Source organism: Falco cherrug, chromosome 6 (genome assembly GCF_023634085.1).
Source record: "Falco cherrug isolate bFalChe1 chromosome 6, bFalChe1.pri, whole genome shotgun sequence".
NCBI lineage: Eukaryota > Metazoa > Chordata > Aves > Falconiformes > Falconidae > Falco > Falco cherrug.
In genome coordinates, this window is record NC_073702.1 from 17,920,839 (window position 1) to 17,947,160 (window position 26,322).

Sequence of the window (26,322 nt, forward strand, 5' to 3'; positions counted from 1 at the left end):
TTTGAATCCAGATTTGCCTCCTGGCTGGATCAACTATGCAAACACAAGGTTTGACACAGGCACGGGTATAAGGCAAGCTGGAAAGGTCTGTGGGAGGAGAGAAGCTGAGGTCTCTTAGCAGTGTGCACCCTGACTACAAAATAGATGAACTGGTCATGGGTACTGCTGTGAAAAGCACATCTAGCATCAGGAAGACAAGACAGCCTCAGATCCTGGCAATGGCAGTGGGGGGTGGGGGGTGAAGACCTTCAGCTTGAAAGCAAGGAGCTGCTGTTTGGGACTGCTGGCATCCGTAACCCATACTGCTTTCTAACGTAGGTGTCTGTTATATTTGGAAGAACATATATATTATTCACAGAGAATCAGTGAAACTGCATTCCGCTTCCTACCTGCCAGCCTTGGACCTGTGTTAGCCAGGCATCTAGTCTGATGAAAGCTGCCACTTCTGTGTTATTTAATTGATGTTTTTCTCCATACGCTATGCATTCCTTCACAGGAGGACAGGGCCCGTGTGGCACAGCTCTCAGGTTTCTCCAGGACCTTCATGGACACGCAGGGGTAGATATGAGGAGCATTATCTAGGTACAACCTGTGAATAAAGAGCAATTAGGGAAAGGCCCCAGAGGTCTTTGATACTGCTTTCCCTGTGCCAGGCTTGCCACACCTCTCTCAAGTGTGGGGGTTCTTGAAGCTAGAGTGAAGGACACCAGCTCCTGGCTTTGGTAACACCTCTCCACATAAGAGAGTCATGTGCTCACTGGCTGGTGATCCAATTCCCAAAGGCAGAGGGTATTCCCACCAGCTCGTCTCCTGGACACAGCAGTCACTGTGGCCAGGGCTTGCAGAAGTCATCCTGTCCCTTCACCTGGAAAAAGAACTGCTGGAAGATGGGCAGGAATTTTTTCCAGGTGTCCACCCGGGCATTGCTTTTGCACTATTTGATCAATCCGTCACAACACCTTGCAGCGTGTGTTGTCCAGAGGGGTGAATGGGAGGGAGGCATTTGGGCAGCAAGTGCCGGTAGTTTTGCATGGACAGCTGAAGGGCTTCTGCATCCGAGCTCTGGTGGTACTGCGGACACGGCTGCGGGGGACATGCCGTGATTGCTGGAGCTTTGCGGGACAGCCTCGCTACAGAAAGTGTGAAACCACACGAGCAACAGGAGTGCTGAGGCGTGTGGCCAAATAATCGCTACTCTTGCAGTAAGCGCCCCAAACCAAGTACTTCTGGGACGAAGGTGCCTGTCACCAAGTTACTTCGAGCTACGGGTCCGCCCCTCTTGCAGGAAACAACCGGCCAACCGCAGATGCAGCCCGGCGCAGGGGTGCCCTTCCAGACGGGGGAAGGCGCGCCCGCCCGACCCCTTGCCGGGGAGCGGGGGGTGGCGGGGACGCGCACCTCGCGGGGCAGCAGGGCAGCGGCAAAGCGGCGGCCCCGGCCGCGGCAGGGCCGTGGCAGGACGCGGGGCCGGGCGGGGGGCAGCCGGCGGAGAGGCGGGCGGGGGGCGGTGCTGCCGGCGGGGCGGGCTCCCGCTGGCGGGCGCGGGGCCGGGGCCGCCGCCGCCGCGCTGGCGTGGGGCAGGGCCGCGCCGCAGCGAGCAGAGCCCTGCGGCAGGTGGGGCGCGGCGGCTGGCGGCGGGAGGGCGTGCGGCCGCCTGCAGGTCAGCGGGGGCTCCGCGGGGCGAGCGGGGGGAGGTGCGGGCTCCCCGGCGCGCGTCACCCCTGCGGGGCTCCCGTCGCTCGAGGGGGCGCGGCCGGGGGGCGGCCGGGGCGGGGGAGCGGGGGCAGCGGGCAGGTGCGGCACCGGGGCGGCCTCGGCTGCCTCCGCGGGAGCCCGGGCGTGGGGGCGGTGGGCGCCGGAAAGCCGTGGGTCTGAGGTGCCGAGGGTTGGTGCCCCCCTTTTGAGCAGGGAGCTGCCGCCGATGCGGGTTTTTTTTGCAATGCGATTGCGGTGCGTGCCGGCCGGTTGTACTGGCTTGGAATCCTCGCTTAGTTTGTTGGCACGGGGTGAAATCCTTTATGGCACGGCATGTCCTTCAGCACTGTACAGAGATCCGCTGCGTTCTCGTACCACGGCTGAAGTGAGCTACTGACTTCGTGTATTAACTTCTTTGATAGTTTCTGGCATGGGAATTTACGCTTAGTAAATAAAGTAGAAGAGTTTGTAGTAACTGCAATTATACTTGTTTCCATACCTGGGAAGAAAAATTTGCTCTGTGGGCCACTTGTGATGATACTCTTCAGCTGGGTAATGCTTAGGTGTGCACGGGGGACTTACTGTGCTGAAGGGGTCTGGTCTTCCATTCAAGGGTTTTACAGGCTGGGAAACCAGTCCACTGGTTGATTCTGAAAGTTTTCTGGCTTTCAGGCACCTGAGAAAGCCTTGTGGGTTTATTAGACTTAGCAGACTTAGTTGGAAATTCTCTCCAAACCTTATTGATTGTGGGGGTGCTTATTGTATATATCTCAAATATTTATACAGATACATAATACTGAAGTAAGTAATGGGCATAAAACATTTATTTGAAGAGCTATGATAAGTATTTTCCTTAGGAAATTCAGTTTTCATCATGAAGACTTTGATAGGATACAGTGTATTAAAGATGCACAAAATTAAGGCAAACGTCATTCTGGGTTGCATAACAGGAGTGTTGCAGATGTGTGATGGCATCTTTTGGTAGCTGTGACTTTGGGGTCTGTGTCAGGTAACGGTACTGTCTGGGATTTTGGACATTATGGTTCCAGCAGAGTCTTACCAGTTCGGCAGGAGATGAGTAGCAAAGGTAATCAGAGGTGATCAGAGATCTAGAAAACATAACCTATGAGAAAATAGTGAATGGACTGGAATGTTACAGTCTAGGAAGCAAAGACTGATGAGAGATGTGATAATAATCTTCAACTGTGTAAGTGGTTGCTGCAGAGTGGCGGGAACCAAGCTGTTCTCCACATCCAGTGGAGATGTAACAAGCACCAGCATGCTGAACTGCAGCAGGAGGCGTTAGGTTAAATGGTAGGGAAAGTCCTGTCTGACTGTACAGGTAATTGAGCATTGGGTTGACCAGGTAGGGTGTGGAATCTCCTTTGCTGGAGCTTTTTAAGATCAGATCTAACAAACATTTACTAGAAATGCTTAGGGCAAAGGTGACCCTGCCTTTCTGTTAACAGTGAGAGCCACTACATGACCTCTCCAGGTCCCTTACAGGCTCCTGGGGTGCCAGAGCCTACCAGGACACCAGCCTGTGAACTCACACTCTTGGTGATGATAATGCATATCAAAGAAGCAGGTTTGTAAGGTAAACACAGCTCAGTAATCTATTTATAATATTTAACTCACAGCCTGACTTTTATGCTAGATCTTGTGATTCTTCTTCCTTCTGCTCAGACTGCATTTACAGTTGTTCTAAGAGCCGCAGTGGATGATCTGCTGAAGAACATCACACCTTGGTTTTGCACCATCACAACCAGTGAATCAGCTTACGGGTAAAGGTTAGGAGATTTGAGGTTAGTTTCAAAGTGCAGTTCTGTAAGCTGTATCACACTGCTCCCTTCAGGTCCTCCATATTACAGGTGTGTCTCAGGCAGTCCCTGAGGCAAAACTGCTTCAGTTTAATTTATAGCTATCTTGGCTGTGATCATCATCTTTGAAATTACTTCGATTATAATTCAGTTTTTAATCATATTTTGAAAAGTGTAGTTTGTCCTACTGCATTAAACATGGTTTTTGTACACTCCAGTTATTAGGCCTGGAATGAGACTTGGTGCTTTTCTTCCCTTGCCTCCGTTACCTAGAAGCTTTTACTCTTTAGCTCAAGTTTTATTCTTTTATTATGTTATTCTTTGCGTTATTATTATCAATTTACATATTATTTATTTTAAAAATTCTACCACATTCTTCGCTTCCAGTGAGTGGTTGTGAAATTATCTTACAGTCCAAAATAGGATCACTTAAGTTTTTTGAACATCCCTGTTTTATAAGAGTGGGAACAGACAAGGCCTAACCTCTCTAGGTGATTTGTTATTATTTCGTGTCCCTGTGTTCTGCCCTTACTACTTTAGAAAGGCATTGAATAAAGCTGATTCAGTCTTTCCAGTGTCTCTTTATAGGACAGGCCTTTTTAATGCTCTTAGTCATCTCTATTATTAAGATGTCTTTGTTTCTGCCTTTTTTCTCTTCCTTGAGCTGACATGACCAGAGCTGAGCCCAGTAATCCTGCCAAAAACGCGCTGTTCCTGAGGCATCTTCTGCTGCTTCCTCCTCGGCTGCTTCCCTTGCTTCCCAGCATGCTCGCGGTGGCACAGCAGTCTGGAGTGCTCGAAGAGACAAAAATGCACCTTATGAAATGCACTGTCTTGCATTCCGTTTTTCTGATGTCGGTTTGTTGCCCTGTACGCCCTCAGAGTTTCCCTGAATCATCTGAAAGGATGTGTTTTGTCAGGGCACAGCAGTGGGGGCTGCCCATGGCGGGGCGGCAGGGAAGGGCCCACAGCCAGGGCCTGTCCCACTGCCCCAGCAGCAATGGGGCAGCCCCAGCCCCGGGCATCGGGCACCTCCCTGGGCACAGGCTGCGGCCACCCAGGCCGTGGACCTTCGCCAGGGCCGGTGGCTGGGCTGTGGGGAGCTGGAGAGTGGCCCTGCTGTGGTGTCACTGGGGCAGGGCCTGGTGGCCCTGGGGGCTGACATGGGGCCTGGGATGTGGGAAGGGACCAGTAAAGGCCTGTTAGTGCTGTGAGTGCTCTGACACATTTCAAAGCTTCACTGATCCAAACTTTGTGTTGAAGATGTGTGCAATTACCCATTAGCACAGTGGAGGGTATCTGAAGTATCCAAAGATGTGGGTTTTGGGAAGCATGAGCCTGCAGAGACTAGAAGGCAAACTTTGCCATGTATCCCAGGCTGACAGGACACAAGGAGATTGCCAGAGAGTTTATCTCCCCCAGATACTCAAAACAGCAAGGTCTCTAGAAGAGTGTTTTAGAGGTGTGTGTGGTTCAGCACCCTGTCCTGCAGCAGGTCCTTGGCTTGGCTGCGCTGGAGCATGTAGTGGCGCAGGCTTTGATGCCCCCAGGGCACCCTCTGCCTGGAGGATCCAGTGCAGCCACCATGCACAGATCTATGCATTGGAGATGGCTCCATCAGTCAGGGACTGCCTGTAAATAGCCAACTCCACTAGTCCAAAGTAAAATTCTGGGGTAAGCAGCAAATTGTTCAGGAGGTTGCTGCACCATAGCAATACATCCTGCTTTGTTAAATAAAAAATATAATCGGGGTTTGGCATTTCTTCCCTGCTTTTGCCCATGAAAAACAGGCTGAGCCCTGCAAGGTTTCTGTGTTCCTTCATTTAGAACTGGACTGGCTGTGGAAAAAAGCAGTATATGGTAGAAGAAAACTTAAGACCCGTGGGGGCATAGGCAAAATTGCTTGAGAGGTTTTTTGCCTCTTTCTAGTTTCTGTGGTACTGGGGTACTGTGAAACTTACAAAATAAACTTTTCTAAGTTACCACTAATGTGCACAGACATTGTTTTAAAGCAGCGCTGATTGATTTAGCCTTCTAGGGTAGATGTCAGGCACGCTATTCGTGATTAACAGCAGATAGAAACCAGGGAGATGAGCAATGTTGATCATACTGAATAATGTTATGAATGGAAATAAGAGTACAAAGTAAATACATGTCAACCTTTTGGAATTTTGTGTGATTTATATCGTTTCAGTGTTGGATTGAGTAATTGATCTTTTTATTGGTGTGTTTTATGCTGTAATGAAACTGGATCTAAATAGTGAGAAGTTAATAGCTGCTATAAGTAAAACACACAGGCACTGGAATGAGACACATTCTCTATAACCAAGAACATGCAAAAATTGCAGGGAAGTTTGTTTGAACTTGATGTGGTGAAAAATAAAACTATTGTTCAAGCCAGTGAAAGATTTACATTCTTCCTTGAATTCTCTGTCAGTTCAAAGTAAGCCTGTTAAGAGTGCCGCATTAGCACATAGGAAATCTAAATTTCTGTCTCATATATTGGTACTTTAAGGCCTCTTCATAATTCAGACTTCTATATTCCAAGATTTTTCTCTTTCCCATGATTAGTTCCAGTAGCTTGCTCTGAAGCTCTGGTTTGAGGCATGAGACACTGAGCTAATAACAAAGAGTGGCTGGAGGCTTCTTAGCAGTGTAGACAGAAATAAATAGCTTTGTGGCAAAATGAGCAGGTTCTGCAGATCGCAGGGGGAAGACGAGAGGTTGGGATCAATCGCAACTCTTCTGGGGCAGGAGGGGTTTGAGATGTAAGGACCATCTGCCTTTGGCTGTGGCACTAGGGGCGGGGGTCTGCTGGGAATAGACATGGGGACAGAGGTATGAGGAAGGCTCAGGGTATTTTTAGGACAGGGAAGGTTTGAGGAGGTTTGTGGCAGCAAGATCTCTCTTATTCCTTCACGCTTTCCACCCAAACCGTGTCTCCTCATTGTCTTCTCCACTGTCCCATGTTGTGGGTGCCTCTTGTCACCTTTGTGGCCATCCATTTTTTCTCAAGCTAACAGTTTTCCTTTCCCTCTTCATTGGCCACTGCCAACTCTCCTCCCCCTCTCAGGTTTGGGAAAAGAGCTGGGGTCTCAGTATCATTTGTTCTGGCTGTTGGGAAGGTGATAAAGGGCTATATGAAGAGAAATGAGGGGACTGTGCAGAGGTGAAGACACCACCCCAGTGACCTTGAAGAGCAAGGTTTGCTTCTCCTGCTGACCTGTGTGACATGAGAGAGATGTACAGCAGATCCTGCTGCTGCCTCATTTACACTCCTCTTGAAGTACTGTATAAATTAGGAGGTGCTAATCAACGGTTTGGGATGTAGGTCTGTCATCCCCGTCTTCTTTTGCATAGGTAAAATCTGCTGGTAGAAGTGGACTACTTGCTTACAAGTGTGCAGGTTTGTTGGGTGTAAAAGACCTTGAACAAAGAAGTGATTGTTGGGTTTTGTATGTTCTAGTTAGGAAGTTAAGATTATCTGGGATGGCTCTAAAATTGTTGGTCTGGACATGGCATATCCACATCTGAAGCAGCTGTAGTACACTGTATATTTGCTGATGTGACAAAACTTGCAGGATTTTTGTAAAGGTTTTACCTTTGGAATATACTAGAAAAGCATCTTTATCCAAGCTGTTGTTGAAAGGGAGAAAATGAGCTGCTGAAATGAAGAGTGTCCCAACTTCTGTGGTTGGAGTGTACATTAACACTGATAACTGGTAGCTCAGAACATTTTTGTATATTTTAAAAACCATTTACTCTACCCGAAGCTTTCTATATTTTTAATATTTTGTCCAACTTATCAAATGTACAGTATTGATTTGCATTATCCAAACTGTCAATTCTTATCCCCTTTCTTTTCCGTAAGTCTTCAGAGCCATGGTGATGATAAAACATGTTATAACTTGCCTGAACTCATTTATATCCTACATCAACAGGAAGTGGAAAAAAAACCCCGGAGCTCTAGTTTGAGATTAATCCAACAGTTTTTAAAGCATGCCAGCTTGTATTTTCCAAAATGTTTTATAACAATCTGTACTTTCTTCATTAAGCAGAGTTAATGATTTCCAAAAGTTTTCTTTTTAGACGAAACTGTTGCAGCATATAAAAATGAGACCGATTAAGGTGATTTGAAGACACATAAGAGTACTGTAGTTGGTATAACAGCAGGAGTATGTCTAGGCTCAGCCTTTAACAGACACTTGGGAAGCCTTTGTTGTCAAGAGTACCTTGTGCTTCTTTTGGTCTCAATAGGTAATTCCAAGCTTTGTCCCCTTATGAGTTCCCTAATTCCACAACAGCTTGCAGTATCTTATGTGGAGAGCTTGAGATAACATTACATAGTTGTATCAACAGTACAATTTATTAACATACCAGATTATTGAGCTCAGTTTAAAATCTTGTGGTATAACCTTATCTTCACTAAAGTGTGCAAAATTGTGTGAACTTTTGCCAGACTAGCAGGGGAGCTGCCAGGGACCACACAGTCCCATGATGAGCTTTCTAGACTATCCATGTAATGTGTACACTTGAGGGAAGATGTATGAAGCAGCACTTTAATTCTTTTCTTCATATCAGACGCTTAAAAAGGTTCAAATTAGAGGTGCAATTAGAAAAGTACCTACTGCCTTCAGTGTCCTCAGATGTGATAATTTCTTTTTCTTAGTCTTTTAACCACCTGGGATCTCCTGGGTGGCTCTCTTGGAGCTCTTACCCAGACAGACTCCATTAGAGATCCAAGCAAGGCTGTTTAAATAAACGTCTCTTCCTTTAATTGCGGCTCTCTTTGACCAGATCAGCATGTTCCTACTTACTTGCACATGGGGCCTGACCCTGATTTTCTATTTCCCCTTTCCTTATTGCAAGTAGGGAAGTTAGAATAATATTAACAGTTAAATAAAAAGGCAGAGGAGAAAATAAACACTAGAAGTGTAGCTGCAGTGTCCTATGTGGAGGAGGCAGGCATATCTGTGCAAAAACTCAGAGGGTGGGTGAGTTATGTAGAATATGACTTGAAGATGGAAGAAGAAGGAGTGGACCATTGCTGGACTGTTTGGGTCATGAATTCATTCCTTTCTGAGCTGTGGCAAATGTTTCCAAACAAAAAGCCACTCTGTGGGAAATAGCTCTCTGAGATTAGGCTGTATGCCCAAATCAAAAACCCAGGTGAATTTATATAATGCTGAATTTCCATACAATTGGAGGATTGATTGCTTATGGGAAGTGGACATGGGAGTCTGCAGCTCTTAAAATCTTAGCCTTGATAGCACAGGACTGAAAGATAAAGTAGATGACTCCTGGCAGGATATCACTGACCTGAATGTCAGTGTCTTGGTGAGGAACGGTGTGCCCTCCTTTCCCAAGTGGAATAGTATCTGTGTAGCCACCACATTTTGTTTAAAAGGTTTCCATTAGGAGGGAGCAGAACTGGGTGGGCAGAAGTGAGACAATTTTTGAGATACTCCATGAGATAGAACAATGTGGACAAGCACAGCCAAGAACATTGGGACTATGTAAAAACTGGAGCCCTTCATAGCAACTTAAAACAAAGGAAGCTTTAGGTGGAAATGCAAAAATAAAAGGTGTTAACATGTCGAGGGGAATTTTCAGAGACGACCCCCCTAATTATCTTACTTAAGGGAAACTGAAACCCTCACCTGCTGAAAAGAAGTCATCTTTGTCTTTCAGGAACTCCTTGTCACTTGCAGAGAAAGTGAGAATCAAATGTCAACCCCAAGCAAACCAACCCAATCAATTAAATGGCTTTTTTAATAGCTGTGGCTGCAAGTTGAGAGAAAAAAAAATGGGAAAATAATGGCAAGTAAGGCACCTGGAGGAGATTCTTTCTGTTCCTGAAAAGCAAAATTGAGAGTCCTTCAGGTCCTATGTAGAATTGCACAAATCATGAGAAATCACTGAAGATAAAATGTATCTAAATGCTGGCAATATATTAAACTGTGAAAAATGTACTGTTGCAGTATAATAGATGATAAAGTGATAAAGGAGTTTTTTGCCTTTTTACCACCATGGAAAAAATGAGGGGTGGGGAACGGGAGGAAGATTTGCTGAATAGGAGTAACAGTGGTTTTGTTTTCTTGAAGACCCAGACAATGGAGTTTTATGTTTGTTATTCCCTGATGAATTTGCAATGAGGAGAAAGGAATGTAATTGTATGCCCCTGTGATTAAGTCCATTTGCTGTGCAAAGAGGCCCGAATGGTCATGGCATGCTCAATGACTCAGCTGAAACCATCATTAACAACTTTTGCCAAAAGGGAGAAGGAAGCGAGGATGCAGAGGATTCCATTAAGGAGCTCTAAAGAGAGGACAGCTGCACCTAATTTTCAGAAGCGCATAGTTGTCTTCGAGGAAGCCAAGCAGTACCAAGAAAAAAAGCTTAATTTTTAGTTCCTAAAGAGTAAAGTAATTCCATTTATTTTGTCTCTTATTTTCTTTTCCAGTATGGGTTTAAATGAGGCATCTGCCCTGAGAAGAGGTGTTTCTGTCAAAGGAGACTTTCTTCTTTGTGTATGCATAAGTGTGCCTCCTTATGTGAAGTACTCACTATAGGTAATCAGTAGTTCGTGGTTTGATGGTGCCTGATAATAGCAAGAAAAAGTCATTCAACAAAACTGTCCTGGAGCTGTCCAATACAGAGCATTTTGTTTCGTCAAAAGTTTCGGTGCTTTGCAGAGGACCTGATTCTCTCTGCTCCTCAGCACTTGACTACATGCAGTTTTGGATTTTTAAGCAGAGCTGGGGTAACGTATGTCTTCTGCTCCGGCAGAATTATTTGTAGGATGCCTTTGGAGAGTTGGGCAAATGCAGGGAATGAAATCCAGTTCAGAAATCAAAGTGATATGAAAATTTCATTATATGGTGATTTCATCCTGAAAACTACACTACACTAACACCGAAATAGAACTCAAGCACAGATGATTGACACCTGAAGTAACTATATAATCACTTTAAATCATTAGCCTGTTTACTTGTTTGAATAAACAGTAGGCAGCTTTTCTCTCCTGAAAACGATTAGGCCAAGATGGAGAGAGTATTTTGATACTATGGAAAATACTCATAAGTATTATGACAATTATTATGAAATAATCCTATTACATTTTTTGTGACATAGACATTTTGCCACCTTTTCCCCAAAGTGATCATTTTCTAGTCTTGTTTGCTTATATATTGCCACTGGTTGATATTTTAAACTTAGTTTCATTGTTATGAAAGCGTATTTTACAATATGGCTGAAAAGTAATTGACTTTCTGTGTTTGTATATATGCTCTTTTCACCTTTTAGTATCTGACAACCAATAATCATGTGTCTAGGTACAGACTTCATCTTTAACAAGGTCGATCCAAAATACACATGACAGCATTTGATTTTAAGGATCTAAACTATAAAGCAATGCTTGTGGATTATGAAATAGTTGCTAGTTATTATGACTAAATGATAGCTAAATCCTGTTACTTGCAAATTGATTGTGAATGCTGATTAATTGTACAGCCTGTATAAGAACAGAGAATATAATCACACATTTTGGAATCAGGCTTAGAACCAAGAAAATCTGTTTTAGTTAAACAGTGGATCAATATCTTACAGATGTAAGAGAACAATATATGATATTATGCACACCATCTTTGGATGTTGATGCTACATCCCAGTGATTCCTCCGATTAGACCTTTTTGTTTAAGGAGATTACATTTTTATACAAAATCTTTCTAACATGGTAAGTAAATGTATGAAATTAATTATTTCATTGTGTGGAGTGTCTAGATTTCACAGATTACTTATATAACTATTGTGGTCTTAAAGGACCTGCAAATACCACCGCTGTTGCACTGGCAAATGTAGCTTCTATAAAATGTGCCTGAACATATTAACATTTTATTCAGTATTTCAGTAGTTTAGTATTTGGCGAATAAAGTATCAAAATTAAGGGACTAGAATTTCAAAGAATACTTTTTGAACTGTGGTTGTTTCTTTTACGTGAAAAGCAATGTTACGTGGTGGTTAGAGCACAGCATGTAATTCTGTAACTGGAAATAGAACAGCTGTTACTTAAACTTACAATGTAACATGTATGCTTATTTATTTTGATGACATCCTGACTTGTTTTGTTTGGAGGCCCAGTCCTACAGAACATGCAGTGTTTATTTAGGCCTGAATGCAGCTGATTACAGTCCAGGTGCAAATTTTGTGAAAGTTCAGATGGCTATTAATTTATTTGGGCCTTTTTTTGAGTGGAAACAGAAGTCCACCTAGTCATTTTAAGTTGAAGGAGTGACACTGTACCTGTACAAAGATTGGTTTTGTCTAAACCCATAGGTGCTTGTTTTACATCTTGCAGGTAAATACTGTATTTATTTTACATTTTTATTTTATAGTTTACATATTTTTTATACTTCAGCACAGAACGTAGGCTGTAATATATTTTACTATAGAAAAATATGTTGAACTTTACTGAAAACAAAATTGTCGATCTCCCTTAGTATTAAATTCTGTACAAAATTTTCTATGTACTTTGGTTCTGATCAGGTAATATTGCTATTGGCTTGTGCTAACAAGTGAACTGTTAATGAATGGACGATCAAAATCTGTGTGGAACTGAAACCAGTGAAGTGCTTTGGGTGAGAGATGACAAATTTCTTTGGTCTTACTTGTGGGCAGACAGTAAGGAGCACAGTGATGCAGCTGAAGTTAAATGAGTGATATTTCCAAGTCACAATAAAGAAACTTGATTTTCAGGCTTCCATGGGACACATGGGAACACAGAAAAATGGGAAGAATGAAACTGAGAAGCAGAGACCACTGGTTTCTGCGAATGCAGCTTTCAGCAAACAGCACCTAAGTTAAATTTTGCATCTCTGTTTCAAAGCACAGAATCTACTGCAGAGCATCTGTGTTCTGCATTACTAGTACATTCTGGCTTCTTTAGGGCTGCTCTCTGATAAAGAAATGAGTCTTGACTGTATCATTCCTCAAAGGCCTAAGGACTTTAGTCTGTAACTTTTACTTTAGATGCCTAAGTCTGACACTTAAATGCCATAGAGACTCTTGCTTCCACTCAACCCCAGGGGTAATGGAAGTCATTATGCCTGCGTTTCCGTCAATAAAAGTTCCTACACACCTGTATGTCTGATGCTAGGCATGTCTAGAACCGTGTCTCCCAGTAGGTACCTAGCACAAGCCTGATTCCTAGAAGGGTTTACAGAGTAGAAATTCTTCTCTTGTCTGTGGATCCTGATCCAGCAGGAATTTTTAAGACATGTTTTTTGAACAAGCTCCATGAAAAGCAGTATGTTTTACTCTTTATATCATGTGGTTAGAAAATTAGTCAGAAAAGAAGACTGAGGTTTAGTTCCTTCCTCAATCTGAAGCAGTTTGAACCATTTACCTTACGTTTCTAGTAAATGTTTAAACAGTAAGCTTCTAGATAGAGGAGAGGGAAGAAGTATGAGGTATGGTGTAACTATGGGTGGTATTATGTGTTTCAAGCCCTTTTTTGCCAGCACTGCAAAGAGCCTTCAGGTAGGTATCACATTTTCAGTTTCTAAAGTGATCCTTGCGGCTTAACTGATGTTCATCAACGCTAGAGATCTCTGATTTGTTTTGGGTGTTAGGTCTCTAAAAGCAAGCCACATCACTCAGGAAGCATTTGTTGTTTACAGTGGACTGAAGTGAGATACGTATGTGTCAGCTATGGTGGAGATTAGGCTTCTTACTAGATGAAGAGGAAAGCTGCGTGAAAAGTCTGATTTATTCAGTCAAGGGTAATGGCAAACATTGTGTGTGTGTGTTGCTGTATTAGAAAGAAAGCTGCAAGACTAAAGCACTCAAATTCATTGTTCATACTGCTTTGAGCAGTAGCACACTCCATAGCTTCTTCAGGGTTTTCCTATTCAAGATGACTCTGAGCAGAACTGAAGAAGTGTCTCTCTGCCCCTCAGCAATGCTCTGTAGCACTGAGAGACAAGACTTACTCAGCAAAGGCTGTGCCTGACTCCAGACTATCCTTCACCACCAGGAGGTTGCCTTCTGGTACAGAGGTTTTAACCCCTGTGAGTCATACCATGTTCTTACCTCTTACCTTAGTAGAGGACTGAAATATAGAATTCAAGCTTTAATGCATTTTTGAACCTGTCTTTTTAAATTCATGTTAATTAAGTCTACTAAAACTTTGTCTCAGAAACAAACCTCATTGATAGGGAACATCATATAAAAGGGACTATGTTTGGAAACTCTTCACCTGGATCCATTTTGATCTCTTTTTGTGTATGTTGTCTAACATAAATTGTTTATTGCTATATGTTGGATAGTTTGGGTATAGAACGTTTTTACTTTATCTTGTTCTGTATTTGTTTAATGGTTGTTCATGCTGCTGGCTTACTATATTTTTGACTGTTTATGAATCCCACAATTTAAAAGCTAAGAGATATTTTCCAATAACTCTATAGAAATGAACACAAGTCTTATGCATCGTGGAGAGCAAATATAAAAATATAATATAATAAATATAATAATAAAAATATAATAAAAGCATAAATGCAGGCATTGAACTCAGATTAATCTGAAGGTTTTGGTTTGCATTGTGACAAGCACTAGCACCACCTCATTTTATAAGTACCTACTTTGCATCAAATATTTAAAAATTAACTGGAACAAAAAATGTAAAAACCTGATATTACCTCCAGCATCTTCAGTGTTCTGGTGATAAATGGTCAAACTCTTAGGAGTGCTTGCAGAAGGTTAAGGATTGGATATAATTAAAAAGGGTCGCTTCCAAAAGGGAGGCTGCAGAACACCATGGTCTGAAAAACCTGTGCTGTTTATACTTTTTGACCATGGCTTTTCATTTACTGTAAGAAATACAAATTGGAACTGACATTTAACAGATTAATTTATCTCCACAAGCCTTCTTTATATGAAGTCACTAAGACTTCATGCATGGTGCTTGTGTCCAGCTGTATAATCCTTAGCTTTAAGTGCCAGACTAAACCCTGGAAACACTGTGTTTGCTCTGAAATAGTGTAAGTGATGCTCAAGATTTAGTGTTCTTGGGAACACAGAGTATGTTAGAATTCTCTTTTGTATATAAATTCAGCTTTTTAAAACAAACAATTGAACCCCAAGTTTACCCATTTTTCTAAGGGCACCGGTTTGACATTTAAAAACCCCCAAACATCTCAACTTGAATAACTCTGGAATATGTCTGAAAATGCATCTGGCATCTTTAGAAATGTCAAATTTCTGGCATGAATAATAACATATTGTATTTCTTTAACTTTTTTGTTTTTAAACACCATGAATTAAGATTTATGACATTATAAAATCGGCTTTTTTAATTTGTGGGATTCCTCTGAAAGGTAGGTTATATACCTGTTTATGCAAGAAAGCATTACCTTTCTGATACCATCAATATACAGCATAAGCAACTTGTCATAGGTCCTAGCAAGTGCACCATGTTGTTTTATTCTTTCTTTTGCAACCTACCTTGGTGACAGTAGATATTTCTTAATGGATTATATGGAAAATAAGTTACAAATGTTTTGTGTGTTTTGAGATATGGGAACTGCTTTGGAAAAGTTGATCTGTGCTTTTGAAAGAAAAAATGTTGCCTAAACTGCTGTAACTTCTAATGGCCATTTAATTCACCTATTGCTAATTTAAATCGAGTTGTCTGATTCAGAAATGTGATAGTCCTGAATTATTAACAAATTCTAGGCCCCATAATGTCAAAAAGGAGCAAAGGGCAGAAGCTGGACAGAAAAGTTGCAAGTGGAATGGCACAAAGGAGGCAGAATGAGGAAGTCTTCAGCTATTTACTGTATGGACTATAATATTGTAAAAGGTATAATGTCAGAGTAGTCTGAGGTAGTATGCTTTTTATGCTAAATAATATTTAATTATTGCTCAAAAGAGGGGAAAAAAGAAGTGCCTTATTTCTTCTGGTTTCCTGGTGAAAACCTAAGAGGTGTGTGGGTGACGAGTGCTTATGACTGTTTGGGATCACTGATGAGTATAGTAGCAAATCTCATCCCTGGGGCCCAGATGACTCTCTGACCCATATACTGAAGATTTCTTCATAGACATAAGAGTGGGAGGAAAGAATTTGCCTTCTTTCCATGTGCTGTAACCTGGCAAGATGGAACAGGATGCTGCACTGCCTTCCACCCCCACTCCATCCTTGCAGTGCCAGCTTGCGGGGAATTGTCTGCAATGGCTGCAGTTTCGTACATGGAGATTTCTGAGAATTTCCAAATGCATAGCAAACCTGCATGGCCCCAACTGTTCTAATTGGAAAAGCAAACACCTCTCAGAATGGAGAGGGGTACTCCTCATGGTATCGTGCAGATTTGGAGTTGTAATCCTGTCGTAGTATTAAATCCTGATCAGTGAATGTCTGAAGATTAAAATAGTGGCTGATATCACAGTTGTTTGCAGTGAGGGAAAAGAAGAGGCAAAGATACTGGAAGTAAATGGTTATAGTGGTATTACAGGATTCAGGGACGTTTTCATAGGCAGAGATGAGAGAGTACTTCTGCAAGCTTAGTAGAGGGAAATCACTTACCAGCATTACCAAGGGTATGGCTCATCGTAAACCAAGAATGTGGTAGCTAGACAGTTATGATACAGATATGGAGCTATGTATCCAATGATGAAGTACCATATGTGAAAATTCAAGCACACAGACACCTGTAGGGAACATTTTTAACATGTTAATACAAACGTTGACCCCTAAGCAACAAAAGAGAAGAGCTGGAGTTACTCATGAAAGGAGGAAAGCCACCACTACTTGTTAAAGAATCACAGGCAGTAAAAGACCACTTTGAAAGTTGAAAGCTGAAGAGCTGGTGAATGTCACCTACAAAGGTTCCTATTGCCTCTGCCCACAAGATGAATTCCTTCCTAAGGACCTCTGAGGTATCATCATCATCATCATCATCATCATCAATCATCATCATCATCATCAATCATCATCATCATCATCATCAATCATCATCATCATCATCAATCATCATCATCATCATCATCAATCATCATCATCATCATCAATCATCATCATCATCATCATCAAAAAATACTGGTTTGTCATTGCTGACTTCAAACTGGAAGTTGTTGGGTAGACCTCTCACATGAAGGAATATGGCTGTATATTCTGTGCCTGTGATGGGGGAGATAGAGAGTAGCTGCTGGGTTTACTCTGAATACCCACAGTGTGGGGTGTACTCTGAATACCTAAACTTTGTCTCCTGGTTACTCAGCTGTCTGCTGGTCTTGTTGCCAAGAGGAGAGGTCAAGATACAAGGGGTGGCACTGGCTGCTTCTGAAGCCCCATACTGCTCTCCGGGGCAGCAGGAGGGCAGGGATGTCTGGGCTTCCTCTCCTCACCCTGTCCCACCTCTTCCTCCTGTCTGCTCTTCCTCTTACCTTTATAGGCCCTGTTCTGCAACAGAATAGCTCAGAAAAGCAGCTTGGAAGAGGGTGATACACCTGCAGGATGGAGGCTGTACACCTTGAGGGCAAGTGCCCTGGAAATTGTACTCTGAAGAGTGAGAAGGAGGGATGCTGGAAAAGAACTGCAGAGATACAGAAGCATGGAGGTTGGAAGGGACCTCCTGGGATCATCTGGTCTGGCTTTTGCTCAAAGCAGACCCAGTTAGCATAGGCTGGCTAGGGTCTTGTTCAGATCAGATTCGAATAACTGCAAAGATGGAGACTTCGCTATCTCTTCTAGTGTCTGGCCATCTTGCTGGTAGAAAGTGTTTCCCTTGCATTGAGGTGGCATTTCCTCTGTTCCCACGTGGGCCCATTTCCCCTACGGCTGTGGGGAGTGTCTGCTTCCATCTCCTCTACACCTTCCCTCCAGGTAGTTGTGGACTGCACTGAGATCTCCCTGCAGCTTTCTCTGCTTTTAGGTAGGGAGGCTGGGTATGGGGGAGAGAGGAAGAGACTCCTATTTTATTGATTTTATTCCTGTCTCCTACTAGAATCCCACAGCCTCAGAACAATGTTGGCCAGGACTGCATGTAGTTTCCCCATCCTTGCTTCCCACACTCCAGGAGTCCTCCAAGACATCTGACCTTCCTCTTGGTTCTCAGTTAGTGACTTGTAGCAATGCACGCCTGGCAAGGAGCTGAATTGCTTCAGTAAAGACCATTCTTTAAAAAATTAGAAACAGGTTCATTAGCAGACACTGAGGGATACCTTAAAACAGCAGTGCTTCTGGAATCATCCTGAATAATCAGTCATCAGTTTGTTCTTTGTAGGTTACTTCAGAGATGTTGGTTTCTTTTGGTGTCACTATTCAGCAGGTAATCGCCTCAATATGTGCTGTTGCTCCAGGGCTGGGACAAAACAGACCAGTGTGTTTGGATGTGTGAAGCTGTACTGGGTTTGCGCGGCCAGGTTTTGGCAGTGGGGAGGCTAGGGGTGGCTTCTGTGAGAAGCTGCCAGAAGCTTCTCCTGTGTCTAATAGAGCCCATGCCCAGGGGGCTCCAGGATGGACCCACCGCTGGCCAAGACCGAGCTTATCAGGGAGAGCGGTGGTGCCTCTGGGATAACGTAAGTAAGACAGGGAAAGAAACTGCACAATGGCAACTGCATCTGGAGAGAGCAGTGAGACTATGTGAGAGGAGCAGCCCTGCAGCCCCCCAGGTCGGTGCAGAAGGAGGGGCAGGAGGGGCTGCAGGTGCCGGAGCAGAGATTCCCCTGCAGCCCGTGGTGAAGACCCACGGTGAGGCAGGCTGTGCCCTGCAGCCATGGAGGTTAACGCTGGCACTTATGGAGGACCCTGCACTGGAGCAGGTGGATGGCCAAAGGACGCTGTAACCCAGTGGGAAGCTTGTGCTGGAGCAGGCTCCTGGTGGGACCTGTGACCCCATGGAGAGAGGAGCCCGTGCTGGAGCAGGTTTGCTGGCAGCACTTGTGACCCCTTGGGGGACCCACACTGGAGCAGCCTGTGCCTGAAGGGCTGCACCACATGGAAGGGACCCACGCTGGAGCAGTTCGTGAAGAACTGTATTCTGTAGGAAGTGCTCACGTTGTAGAAGTTCATGGAGGACTGTCTCCCATGGGAGGGACCCCTCGCTGGAGCAGGGGAGGAGTGTGAGGAGTCCGCCTCCTGAGGATGAAGGAGTGGCAGAGACAACTGTATGGATGTTGAAATGGCATTTCTCTTCCATGTACAACTTAAACCAGCTCCTTGTTCAGACACCCATCTGGGGGATTGGGAAATACTGATGTTTTTCCTATGTCAGCAAGTGATTTACAACATCCAGGGTGAGTTTTGTACGGTATCTGCTGGCTTACTTCATATTTTTTCTTAATTGTGTTTACCTGTGTGAAACAAAGCTGAAAGCAGAGGAATACACAGGAAGTTTTTTGGGAGGGAAAGCAGAGGAATACACAGGAAGTTTTTTGGGAGGGAATACCTAGAGACATGGGTTGCGTAGTGCTGGACAATCCTGGCCTTCTCCCCATGCTGCATCTTTGCAAAACCTTCTTGGTGTGATTTGTCTGTTCATTAGTTACTCTACTCTGCCGCTACTGTGTCCTTAGTTGCTTGGTGGACTGAAGGGAAAATATACGACACGGACCAGGAACAAATTTTTTACTTTATGAATGTAGTAAAAGTAATTGTCTTCATATAACGGGCTGTAAGAGTCATCACATTGTAAAGAAAGTGAGCTTGAATACTTGCTGGAATATCTTTAGTCTTGCAGGAGAAAAGCAGCTAAGTCTGTAAATCTTGCATGGCTTTAAATTCGGCTTGGGATCATATCATATCTGGAACTGCGAGTGTTTCTCAAAGTATGAGAATTTGGATATATAAATTGGATAGATTTTGGATATAATTGAAACAGCAAATATTTGTGTTTTCCTCTTTGAGCATGAATGTGCTAAATTTCTGTTTTCTTCCTTTAAAGGCCTGTTTAAAATACTAAGGGTCTGATTTGTCTCCACTGAAGACAACTGGGGTTCTTTCAAAGTTTTCACTAGTTCACGTCCTAAATTCCTCTAGAACTTCTGTTGCCATTCCTTCAGCAATCACAGCCTCCTTTGAATGATTTGTCAATATTTTAGTAAAAAATTACTTATTTTACAAATAAGTAAAAAAATCCTATCATTTAAAAAAACATAATTTGGAAAACCTGTAAGTGTTTTTTGTTTGTTTATCTGATACTACTCTTCTTTGTTTGATGTCAGTGAGTTTATATATCAGGGGTCCTCAAACTAAGGCCTGCAGGCCAGATACAGCCCCCAGGGTCCTCAATCTGGCCCCCGGTATTTACAGACCCCCCTGCCGGGGGTTGGGGGGGAAACCAAGCAGCCGCAGATGACTGCCTGCCACTTCATCTGCGTGCCGGCCCCCTGGTTAGAAAGTTTGAGGACCCCTGTGATATATCATTGTTAAAATGCTAACATATAATCACATATTTAAAGGTCAGTCTACTTCATGATACCTTTATATGTAGTCTGAAGGCTGTTGTACTAAGTTAAATGGAATAAATGTCCTTTCATTCTATAGTGTAAAAAAAATCAGGTTTTGAATCTTCAACAGAGATTTTAACCAGTTTTTCCCATGGCTATGGATTGCTATTTAAAAAAAAAATATCTGTTTTGCCTTTCATTGGATGTTTCTGGAAATGAAGGAAGAAGAGGGAGGACAGGTAAAGAATTTTGAAGGACAAAGCTTTCAAACAAAGTTCTGAAACCTTCAGCTAAAGCAGCGGTCTGTGCTGTCATTCTTATTCCCTCCAGCATTTGATGGTACTTAAATTAACAATGAGAATAACATTAAGTACATTTGTGGAAGAAGTCAGTGAATAACACAAGTGGGCTTGATCTGTTGTGCTTGATGCTGGAATCCAAACCTGTCTTAGGGCTATACAAGACAAATGAATAGAAGAAGAAATTAGCAAGACAGAAAATATAACTTCTGTTTCTGATGATGGCCCATAATTGCAGGAGGCAGACAGAGCCCATAGGCTTGCTCTTTGCTCCAGATACCAAACTTGCTTTAAATCACTTGTGTATTTCTTACTGCTTCTCTCTTGTTTTCACAGCAAATGTTGCAGTCATGGCATTGCAAATAACATCTTGTCTAAGCCAGCCCTACTCTCCCTTTTTCTAGGTGGAGAACAAAAATAAAAAGATGGAAAGAAAATAGATGTTAGGGGAAAAGAAAGGAGTGAGGAGGTACTGGCAGAAATGTGTAGGTGAGATATCAGCACTTAGCTGAATTTGGTAGCACTGGCAATGTTTCTGAATCCTCAGCTGGTTTGCTTTTCTGAGGACACTGAGACCACAGCAGTAATGGATGAGCAGTTCTTGCGTCTCTCTTGTCAGCTAGGCATGATCCTAACAGAGTCTTTAAATTGCATTGGAAGTTCATACTTGGCTTGTTGCCTTTATGCCTCTTTATATCAATGTTCATTGTTAGAGATTGTTGTACCTTTCTCTCAGACTTGAGCCGATTTCTATAGTGGTTTCATTGCTAAATTAAATATATTTATATGTAATTATGTATAATAATTGTATATAATTTCTAGTTATTGCATTATGTGCCCCAGTGACTGTTTTCCTTCTGTTTACCAACAATTATCACTAGCCCAACTGAAGTCTACATTCTTTAGCTCAGACAAAATGATCTCCCAAACTATTACTCCAGGCATTCATTTGTATTAAATTGTTTTCTGTTGCCCTGTTTGGTAACGTAGATACATATATGTGTGCACACTCAAAACTTGAACTTTTGGATATCCTGTGGGAATAGGTTCAAACGTTTCTTATGCAGAATCCTATTACCTAATTTCAACTGTACAATTTAAGTGTCAGATTTTATCCCATTGATTAGCTGTTTTGTTTTCCTTGGGTCTGTCCAAGGAGAGAAAATTCTGTGGAATCTCAAGTTGCTTGATAAAGAGAGAAATTACAGCATGGGCTTTTCACAGGCGGGATGAAATCATGGTTTCCAGGGAGACCTCAGATTCATTTGTTGCAGCCAGAACGCTGAGCTGCCAACTGTGGTTGCTTACATAAGTTGCCCATCCTATATTGTTTTCCAATCAGTCATGTATCAGTCCAGCAGCTCAAGTGCTGTGGTAAGCCTTCTTTTTCTTTAACCTGTAATAAGTAATTGCTGGCACCTGGCACAGCATCCTCTTGGAGTGGGAATAAATCCAACAAAGTGCAAAGTTCCAGAATAAATTGGATTTTAAAATACAAGCCTTCTGTGACTTCAGAGATTGGAGCATGAATACAAACTTTTTCTGCCGTAGACTGGAGGAGTCTGTGGGTTTGCTGTGCTTCACTGAACCATATGAAAAATAAACAGTCAGCCCATCCCACTTAAGAGGATTCTTTGCTTTCAGAAACATTTATCTTCTTGCTTGGGTTATACTATATATCAACTGCTTGCTTTGGTTTTCGAAGTACAGCATTGGAGTTAGTATAAAGCCTTTATACAGTTGATAGAAAACCTTCTTTTTGAAATCTGCTGAAAATGTAATAATGTCTTTAATACTATGCTCCTTTATATAATCTGCATAATACTTTGAACAGTATATATATGAGAGCTGTAAATATGGAGTATAATCTTACCATGTAGTCCTAATCCCCGTGGTCTTATTTTGTTTATATTGAATATAATATATTCATATTATAATTCAAATTGTAATCACGTTGCAGAATAGTTTCATTTAAACTACTGGTCCATTTATCTTTTTTTTTTCTTACCCATTCCTGAAATGTCTCTTGGAGTGAACATTGAAATGGTTTGCTTTGTCAGTTGTTTGGGAAATGCTTTTTTTGACTTGTTAAGTTAAACATTTTTAATGAGGGATTTAAACTGTGGCTGTGGCACAAAGGAATGAAGTATCAAACATAAACGAAGTAGTTAGTTGTTAGTGCCTTCGCTGAGCTTTGGGAGAGAAAACCATTTTGGGGAGTTTGAGTGGCAGGAACAGACCATGCTGGTGTATACTTGAGGGACCACAGATACCTATGCAGAGACAGGTGAGATTATTTCTGAAAGTGCCAGCAAGATGTGATGCTACTGTTTCTCTGAGGTCTCCAATGTTCATTTACTTTCTGTAGGCGCTTGGACATTCACCTTCAGCTAACCCAGGTCACTTTGCTGTTGACACTGCACAGCTCCCATTGTTGCAGCTGTGGACTTGATATACTTGCTTATTCAACTGCAACAGGTCTTTGCCTGCATCTCTCCTCACTTCTTTCATGTGTTTCTCCAGCTCTGTCTGGAGATCTGTTTTTCAGTCTGCCTATCAGGTAGGCTTTTAGACTTTTAGAGGGAGGAGAAACAAAGCTGTGCCTCTTACCCTTGCCACTGTTGTAAAAAGAAAGACAGCAGAGGGGAGGAGGGCCCAAGCAAAAGCCCCATTAGCCTTTTCTTTTTAGGGAGTCCAGGCCATGTTTCTGCTGGATTTCAGGGTTAGGATATAAACTGTCTCAAACTGTGTACTTTGTCTAGCCATGTATTCTTAGACAGGCTGGGTACAGATACTGCTTAGCCAGAATGGAACCATTTTACAACTACTTTTCATTCTTGTTGCACTAGGAGTAACTATAAAAAAAAGTAAAAAAAGAAATTTGCAATATGTGTAACTTAAACACATGATTTTCTTTCTTGACCCCTCTTAATAAAAACTCATCTGAACTACTCTGTAATCATACATTTAATGTTGTAGAACACTTCTGGTATGAATGTAATTATACTGGTGATTGTGCCAAAATGGTTCATTCCAACGTAGAAATAGAAATAGTATGTGGAATAGTATTGTATTCATCGCTGTAGGAGATTTTATCTATCTATATACAAACTTGCATTTATGTACGTACATGTATGTGTAAACTGAGACTAAATTAATGATGTGTTCACAGCCTCACCCTTCCTAGGAAATGCTGTTATTCTTTTAAATGTTTGCAAGCATAACCACCTCATCAGTTGGGCCCACCAAGAAAAATAAATGAGGAGGAACAATATGGGGAAAACATGAATGCAGAATGGTACTGAAATCCAAGTGGAAATAAATACAGATTCAGTTGTATTACTTAATAAAAGTAACTGTCTTGGAGTAACCTTACAGACTTTTTGGATGCTTAGAACTGGTAGTATAAGGTAGAGTTAGGGATAAATTGTCCTAACATTTTATTTGCAAAACCCATTAATTTTGAGAACAGACAGAACAAATATAAAAAGGTGATGTAATATTGCATTACTTTTCCACATTATTTAATGCAAATAAATCAGGATTTTCAGGGTTGCTTTTCTCTTGCTGTACAGTTTCTGTAGTGTTGCGTAAGTTTTGGAAATACAAAGATTCTCCATTATGTCCTTTCAATCATTATTTTTGTAATGTTTTAATATTTGTTCCTTTGTAGGTCAAACCTAATGATCTATAGTTGAATTAAGAGATGTTTATACAGTGAGGTAATATGAGAGAAGTGTTAATTTATACTTGGAAGGCAAGATAGTAGATATGTAACTTTTAGTCTCGTTATTTTCTTGGAATGCTGGAAAAGGTTAAGATCATACCCTTCCCGGCTTCCTTCTTAGGCTGTAACTGGAATGGGAAGAAGTGAAGGAAGGAATTCCTCCTTTCAGTATATGTCTTTAGTGTAGTTCTTCAGCAAGAAATCTTCATGCAGCAAAGAAGCCAGGATTTTCAGAGAGAGGAAAATCTCTCTCCCTCTCTCTCCATTCCCCAGCTTGAATAGTGAAAAAACTGCACTGAAGAGCAACTATTTTTGATTCTGGAAGGTTCCAAATTGCTCTAAATGGAAAGTTTCTTCAGACAGTATTCCTGGGAAAAGTAAAGTTATCTACTTATCTAGGCACTTGAAAGCTGGATGTAGAAAGGCAGCATCAGTAAACCACCTTTGAGATACAGAAGGTGATGCTTTTAGGCATCTTGTATGCAAAGTAGAAATACTGCTCAAACTGCTTAAGCACCTACGTTTCCTAAGTACTGGAAACTTAATTTTGATGTGAAATTCTTCTGCTGTGCATGCATATAAGAGGTGCTGTCATTTGAACCTATGTGCACTTCTGTGTAGCAGAGCTCTTCTGGGAGTTGCATGCCTTTGCCATCTCTAACACACTGGCAGCCTTGAATTCATTCAAAAATGGAGTAGAGGCTGTTGGTTTCAGTAATGGCTGTACCATATGTCCACTGTTCAATTTCCATCACAGTCGGAGGTTTTCAGAGGCCCTGTCCATGCAAATGCTGCTGCACAGCAAAATTGCAGCACCCAGAAGAAAGCAAGAAATATGTTGCAGAAACTGTGCAATTGGATAAAGCTGCCTAAAATTATACAGCATGAAGGTGAGTCACTACGTCACCAATTTCCAAACTTCACTGAGTTTTCTTCCTATATGTCACAAAAACTGAATGTGCATTGGAGAGACTGTGATTTAGCTGTCTCTGACCATGCACACATAGGGCATGGGCTGATGCAGCCAAGGTTTATTGTACCTGCTTTCTCTCCTGCCTTTGGTGAAGAAATAATACTCTGATAACTCTGCTTTGGTGGAGAACAGGGTGTTACGCTGCTGCCCTGTGGGTCATGGTTCAGGGGCTGATGCTTAGCAGCATGCTATGGTTTTACCTTTCATTTACTGTGAGATGCACAGAAGCTTGTCTGAGTCTTGATACAAGTCTCAAAAGTGCTAAAATGTATGTGGTGTACTCTACAACTCTTCATTTTAGGCGCTCAGAGTAGAGGTCTTTTTGTAAGCTGTTTGGGAGCCCTCTGTGCAAGATAGATCATTTTACCCCAGGGGACTGTTTCCATTCACTCTAAACATCCCCTTTGCTATCAGTAACATGTAAAAGAACAAGATAAAAAGCATACACCGAAGAGCAGAAGAATGGCCATAATAAGTCACACTGAAGGTCCACCCAGCCCAGTATCCTGTATCAGTTAATGTCTGATAGGCTCTTGCAGTTTTAATTTAAACAGTTTTGTGGAGTTGGGAGATAGCCAAAGCCTTGCTCCTGCCACCCTGTGCATCACCAGAATTGCAAAGCCTGTGCATGAAGTGAACTGTTCCATTTAAGGTGGAAAAATGAAATAGCCATGGGGAATGCCTTGAAAAATACAGTATCACATAAGCTGTTTCTCCACTAATACTCCGTCAGTCCGCAGCCCTTTACTTAAGCTGGATGCAACATCTGTGTATTTATTTAGGAACCCTGTATGGATTTATCTTCAATGACCTTCCGTATACTAAAAGTGTTTTGGTTTAACTGAGAGATGGGAAGGCAGTTTGATAAATTTATTTTCCTGGTTACATCTGGTAAACCCACAAACTACTCACAACAATTAACTTGCAAAAATACAGGGTGTAAAAGTTTTATTTAAAATATTATTTTCTGGGTTTTTTATTTATTTTACTTTTCACATAGCTTAACATAATGTCATAGATTTATAGAATATCTCAAGTTAAAAGGGACCCAACCCATAAGGATCATTGAGCCCTGGCTACTGTTTGCAGATGCAGTCATTAGGAGCAAGCATAAATCCCGTGTCCCTCTGCCTGTGTGGTGCTGGGACAGATTTACTATCCCTTAGTGCTTCCCTGCACAATCAGACCCAGATCCTGCAGCTCTAGCAGCAGAAGTTTGGCACAAGGACCCTGACTTCTTGTAGACGCCAGCAGAGCTCTCAAGGGCAGAGAAGAGAGCAGTGAGAACTTACAGAGACAACTTTCTCTGTTTCTCTTAAAAAAACTGGAGATAGAAAGGACATGATCAGCAGTGATGAATTTTGGCT

At 42.2% G+C, this 26,322-nt stretch overlaps 1 protein-coding gene across 1 annotated transcript in view; it reads left to right on the top strand.

The window, feature by feature from the left end:
- Positions 1–1,546: 1,546 nt before the first annotated feature.
- COL21A1 (collagen type XXI alpha 1 chain) overlaps positions 1,547–26,322 on the top strand; it is a 113,997-nt gene continuing 89,221 nt past the window's right edge. The window contains exon 1 of the mRNA XM_055714889.1: positions 1,547–1,660. The gene's annotated coding sequence lies outside the window, so the exon portion shown is untranslated. The remainder of the gene's footprint in view (positions 1,661–26,322) is intronic.